The 6,000-nt window shown below is 48.7% G+C and overlaps 1 protein-coding gene across 7 annotated transcripts in view; it reads left to right on the forward strand.

The window, feature by feature from the left end:
• Positions 1-6,000, forward strand: part of hipk2 (homeodomain interacting protein kinase 2) — a 295,692-nt gene that overhangs the window by 47,377 nt on the left and 242,315 nt on the right. The window contains exon 1 of one of the 7 annotated variants that reach the window (XM_086008614.1): positions 569-641. The exons of the other annotated variants lie outside the window; for them this stretch is intronic. The gene's annotated coding sequence lies outside the window, so the exon portion shown is untranslated. Of the gene's footprint in view, positions 1-568; positions 642-6,000 lie in introns of those variants that run through there. 7 annotated transcript variants of the gene reach the window in all.

The following is a 6,000-nucleotide window of genomic DNA, read 5'->3' on the forward strand; positions in this document are numbered from 1 at the left end:
TCACCATCCTTACAGTACCATTCACAGACATTCCGATCTTTAACCCCTTCAGTGTCTCCACGCACCAGTGTTTGGCAGTGTACCTGTTGCAAAGCACAATTGCCTTCTCATCCGCTCCCCCCCCACCCTAGCCCCCCCCACCATAAACTCTAGGAATCTATTTTACAAACCACCTCAGATAATGAGACTGATTTCTGCCTTGACACCTCTCTAAGTTTGTATGTTGGTTGTTACTGTTTGTAATATCATCTAAACTCCTTAGTGAGATTACTAAAGTTATTGCCAGGACTTGAATGGTGAACATTGCTATCCAACTCTGGTGCATTTGCTTTCTTTTCCATCCTATTTTGCTTTTTACCAGCAAAACATTGGGGCAAAGGTGGAAATCTGCAACTCTCTTCCCAAAACGCTGTGGATGCTGGGGGACAGGAGATAGATAGATTTTTCTTGGGTAAGGGTATCAAGGATAGGGAGCTAAGGAGGGTCAATTGAATGCTGGAGCAGGCTCGAGGGGCTGAATGACCTACTCCTGTTCCTAATGTTCCTACTTGTCTTTCTTGCCTTATTTCCTTCTTTGTCTCTTCAGTAACCAAGGATCTAAGTGAAGGAACACCTCCAGGTGAAGGCAGGGGCAGGGAATTGTAAGTGCCAAATATGCCCAATGAACCCAATTATTGCCAGGTAGTGGTCAGTGCTTCTACCTCAGTGGACTCTGTATATTATTCGACTTCTACTTCCAAGTGGGTGGTGTGGTTGAGTTGGCACTCGGACCCAAGACAACCTCTTCTCATTAAGTCCTGGATGATCATGGAGGGAGGCGGTCCCCTCTGGTGGGCATTGACAAGAATCTTGACGGGCTCCTCGATGACCTACTGCATTTCCTGTAGATCTTCCTATTTGCTAAGCCTGACTTGTCCAACAATAATAAGATGCTTGCCCCTTTAAGTTGCTGCAGGGCTGTAACTACCGCAGTGGCGTGCGATATTTTGTCCCCGCCCTGCACAGGCAAGCTTCCAATGAGAGTTGGTCCCTGCACCTGGAGCTTGCATACGTGATTATAACCGGGCGGTGCCTAGAATCTCCGGCATCGGCCCTTTGCATGTTGGGAGAGCATCACTCATTATCCAACATCCATCCAGTCAGTGAAATGGAGGCACCATGGCATTATTTAAGGCTTTTGTGGGGAAGTCCAAAACTAGGGGCCGTAAATATAAGATAGTCATTAATAAATCCAATAGGGAATTTGGGAAAAACTCCTTTACCCAGAGAGTGGTTAGAAGGTGGAACTCGCTGCCACAGGGAGTAGTTGGGGTGACTAGCATAGATGTATTAAGGGGAAGCTAGATAAATACACGAGGGAGAAAGGAATAGAAGGATATGCTGATAGGGTGAGATGAAGATGGGTGGGAGGAGGCTCGTGTGGAGCAGAAACATTGGCACAGACCAGTTGGGCCGAATGGCCTGTTTCTGTGCTGTAAATACTATGTAATTTTATAAAATTTTCACGACAGTAAAGCAAAGCTCAGAATTCCAAACCATGATCCCAGGAAACTGCTCACTCCCAGTTTTGGATTCGTTGATTCGGGATGAGACAACAACCATAACCTATTTGTCAGTCAGTCCTATCGGCAAAAGAAATGCAGGATTTGGGAAAGTTTAGAGTTGTTCGTGATCAGCGTTATCTTTGCAGTCACGACACTTCATGCAAACCGTTTGACACCCACCACGAGTCTCTCTGTGGCTCACCGATGATCCTGGTGGTTCGTGCTAGAGTGTGCCAGGTTTCCCTTGGCGGGATGGTGTTGGGTGTGCAGGGGTGGGGCGGGGGGTAATGTGGAGGTTGAATAGCACGCAGTGACAGTCAGCGGCCGAACTGAGATGCTCCTTCCCAATGCCGAGTTCCCCAACCTCATCAGAGGTACCTGGGGAGGTGCTGAGCAGAGCCAAGGCCAACCAAAGCCAGAGGTTCAATACCCCGGGCCTCAGCCATTCATTTACCTAGTGGGTGGCTCGGTCTTGGCAGAACAATTTCCTAACCCACCCACAGCCTCAGAAAGGTGTTTCACACTGTGGGAACATAGGAACATTGCCCCGGAATTTGCGGTCAGCGGCGAAGCAAAGACAGTCGCCACTGACCCCGAAGTAAGCTTCCCACAAAGGTCTTGCGATCTCTGTGTCTCACCTCTTGACTCCCCAAAGCCTTTCCACCATCTACAAGGCACAAGTCAGGAGTGTGATGGAATACTCTCCACTTGTCTGGATGAGTGCAGCTCCAACAACACCCAAGAAGCTCGACACCATCCAGGACAAAGCATCCCACTTGATTGGCATCCCATCTAGCACCTTAAACATTCACTCCCTCCACCACCGGCGTACCGTGGCTGCAGTGTGTACCATCTACAAATTGCTCTGCAGCAACTCACCAAGGCTTCTTCGGCAGCACCTCCCAAACCTGCGACCTCTTCCACCTAGAAGGACAAGGGCAGCAGATGCATGGGAACACCACCACCTCCAAGTTCCCCTCCAAGTCACACACCATCCTGACTTAGAGGTATATCGCCGATCCTTCATCGTCGCTGGGTCAATCCTGGAACTGCCTCCCTAACAGCACTGTGGGAGTACCATCACCACACGGACTGCAGCAGTTCAAGAAAGCGGCTCATCCCCACCTTCTCAAGGGCAGTTAGGGATGGGCAATAAATGCTGGACTTGCCAGCGACGCCCACATCCCAGGAACGAATTTTTAAAAAGTTCGGCTTCTCCAACGTTCAGTTGAGATCAGTGTGAGTTAATGGGGAATCCCTGACGCGAGCTGCTGTGACGTCAACAAGCTGTCTAAGCAGCCAATCACAATGCAGACTTCTCACAGACTGGGAACCAGGAAGTGAATAAGCTCCTTTTATTATTACCTTTTATAAATGTTCTAGAGAGTAAAACAAAGATTGTGGCTCTTGCATGGGGAAAAGGTATACCTGAAATAAAGATGAACAAACTTTAAAAAAAAAGTTCCTTAATTTGTAAATTTTATTAAAATAGATAAATTTGACACTCCACAAAATTTAAATTAGTTTTTTTAGGGCCATAATGTTTGTTTAGCAGTCAATGCGCTGTTAAAACCCCAGATACCCCTAATCCCTAATTCATCAGTTTCACTGATTTCCCTGATTACACTAATTTCTGGCAATGTGGGGAGTTGGGGGCGGGCACAGTACAGCCAGTGTCGGAGCAGTGAGTTCCTGCATTAGGATGCGCGTGCGCTAAATCCTGACGTTGCAGTTAGTTTCAAAGGGGTAATAACAGAGAATGCTGTTCATTCGCTGTTATTACCCACAGCAAATTCCAGGCCAATAGGAACAGGAATAGACCAATCAGTCCCTCGGGTCTGCTCCACCATTCAATTAGAGCATTGCTGATCTGCCTTTGCTTCCTATCCCTTGATACCTTTACCTAACAATTATCTATCTATCTGTCTGTCTCAGTCTTGAAAGCTCCAATTGACTCCCAGCACCCACAGCCTTTTGGGGGAGTGAGTTCCAGATTTCCATTACCCTTTGTGTGATACAGTGCTTCCTGATTTCACTCCTGAACAGTCTATCTCGAATTTTAAGATTATCTCCCCTCGTTCTTGATTCTCCCACTAGAGGATATAGTTTCTCTGTAGCACTGGTTACCTCAGTGTTTTGCTCTCTCTGCTGATGTTTTACTGGGTTAAGGCACTGCCCAGTGCATTACTGCGCTGTGGAGACCAGCAGGGCCCAGGCTGATTCCCCAGTCTGTCATGACTTCCCTGAGTTGTACTGTGGGCAGGAGATGGAGTGCTATGACACGGGCGAGGGAGAGGAAATATCAGAGGTGATGCCCTCAGCAGTAGAATAGCAGGCCCGCGCGCACTGTCTGTGGGCTGAGGCATGAAGAGTGGCTGCCTCGGGCGAGGCTGCAGAGGATGGCCATAGCCCAGCAAGGGTCAGCACCTTGAGGAGAAGAATACTGCAGCGACTGTGCTTTACTACTGCCGCAGGTACGTTGAATTATTGTGAAACTTCGAGCGAAGCAAGACGTAAACAAGTTCCGAATCGAGGCCTTCGTCTCAGGGCTGTTTATTAAGGTGATCCCTGAGATGGATAACGTTGGCCTGATCTGAAGTATTGTGCTGTGTTTAGGCACCAAAGCCCTTCAGGATTTGCAGCTTATGCTCAGAGTCTGGAACTCCAGCTGTCTTGTGGAATGGGTGTGTGTTTTAACCCTTTACAGACCGCAAAAAAAACATTGGTGGAGTTTGCCACATCCCTATTGACCAGAACATCATTCCCCAGTGGCCGAGTACAGTACATCTGGGCTATTACTGCGCACAAGTGAAAAAAGAAAGACTTGCATTTCTACCCTCATCCTTCTACCCCCACCCTTCACCACCTCCGAACATCCTAACGGGCTTTACAGCCAATGAAGTACTTTTGAAGTGTGGTCACTGATGTACTGCACGAAACGCAGCAGCCAATTTGTGCAAAGCAAGGTCCCACAGCCAGCAGTGTGATAATCTGTGTTAGTGACATGGTTGAGGATTAAACATTGTCCAGGACACCGGGGTGAACTCCCCTGCTCTTCTTCAAAATAGCGCCGTGGGATCTATGTCAAAGGCGTTATATAAATGCAAGTTGTTGTTGCTTAGTTCCTCTGCAACCTGCTTTTTTGTGATTTTTGAAGCTTTTTGATCACTTTGCACACTCGTCTGCTGCTCCGGATCCAAGCTCTTCCACTCCTGCCAGCCACCTCCCAGCTCTCCTTCTCAACTTCTATCTCCTCCAGCCTGTACCACCTCTACTGCCTTTTTTCTTCTGTTTTCTACAAATGCCCCTCTCGGTTCTCCACCCCACTCAACGCTACCATCCTGGCGACACCGCCGCCCCCCCCCCCCACCCCACCCCTCCTTCTCCTGCTACCAATCCAGGCTTCAATTCCTCTTGGACATGCCCACTGCCACCTTTACTCTGGGCTACTGCCCTGTGCCCACTGGTGCTTTCGGCCCTAACTCGTCTACTACCACTGAGAGATGCTTTCTGCTGTGAGTTTGAGCATGAATGAGGTGTTCAAATTCTCAATGGTAAAAATAGTTGCTCTTCTGTTCCGCGAGTAGGTAAAGAGACTTCCCTTTGTGCTGCAGACCACAAGGTTCCAGGTAAGATTCCCAGTGGGGATGTTACAGGTGCCATCAGTTGAACTGGGGAAGGAAAGAAACCAGCCAGGGCTGTCGATTCTGATTGGTCATTTGGTTTGAACAAAATTGGGCTTGGCTGTGATGCCCTCTGAGACCCTAGCGACGCTCTCCGCCTAGCTCCAAATGTGAAGAAGAACCACCTTTAAAAAATGTATTCTCTGGATGTGGGCGTCGCTGGCAAGGCCAACATTTATTGCCCATCAATAGTTGCCCTTGAGAAGGTGGTGGTGAGCCGCCTTCTTGAGCCGCTGCAGTCCGTGTGGTGGAGGTGCTCCCACAGTGCTGTTAGGGAGGGAGTTTCAGGATTTTCACCCAGCGACAATGAAGGAACGGCGATATACTTCTAAGTCAGAATGGCATGTGACTTGGAGGGGATGGTGTTCCCATGCACCTGCTGCCCTTGTCCATCGAGGTTCGGGGGCTTGGGTGGTGCTGTCGAAGAAGCCTTATCAAGTTGCTACAGTACATCATTGGGCAGGGTACTGGGGAACCCACGCACCTATACCCCATCAAGAGCCAGCGCCGTCAGCAGACAAGGGCTTAAAAATATTAATCAACAGGAATGGGTGCCTCAGATAAAGACAGCACAAAAAAATAAGGTCCTTGGTAGTGTCAGCTGTGACTCAGTGGGTAGCACTCTCACCTCTGAGTCAGAAGTTTGTGGGTTCAAGTCCCACTCCAGAGACTTGAGCACATAATCTAGACTGACACTCCAGTGTAGTACTGAGGGAGGTGCCGTCTTTTGGATGAGACATTAAACCAAGTCTGTCCTCTCTGGTGGACATCAA

This window comes from Somniosus microcephalus, chromosome 16 (assembly GCF_052327205.1).
Source record: "Somniosus microcephalus isolate GS21.2 chromosome 16, FLI_Smic_1.0, whole genome shotgun sequence".
Taxonomy (NCBI): Eukaryota; Metazoa; Chordata; class Chondrichthyes; order Squaliformes; family Somniosidae; genus Somniosus; species Somniosus microcephalus.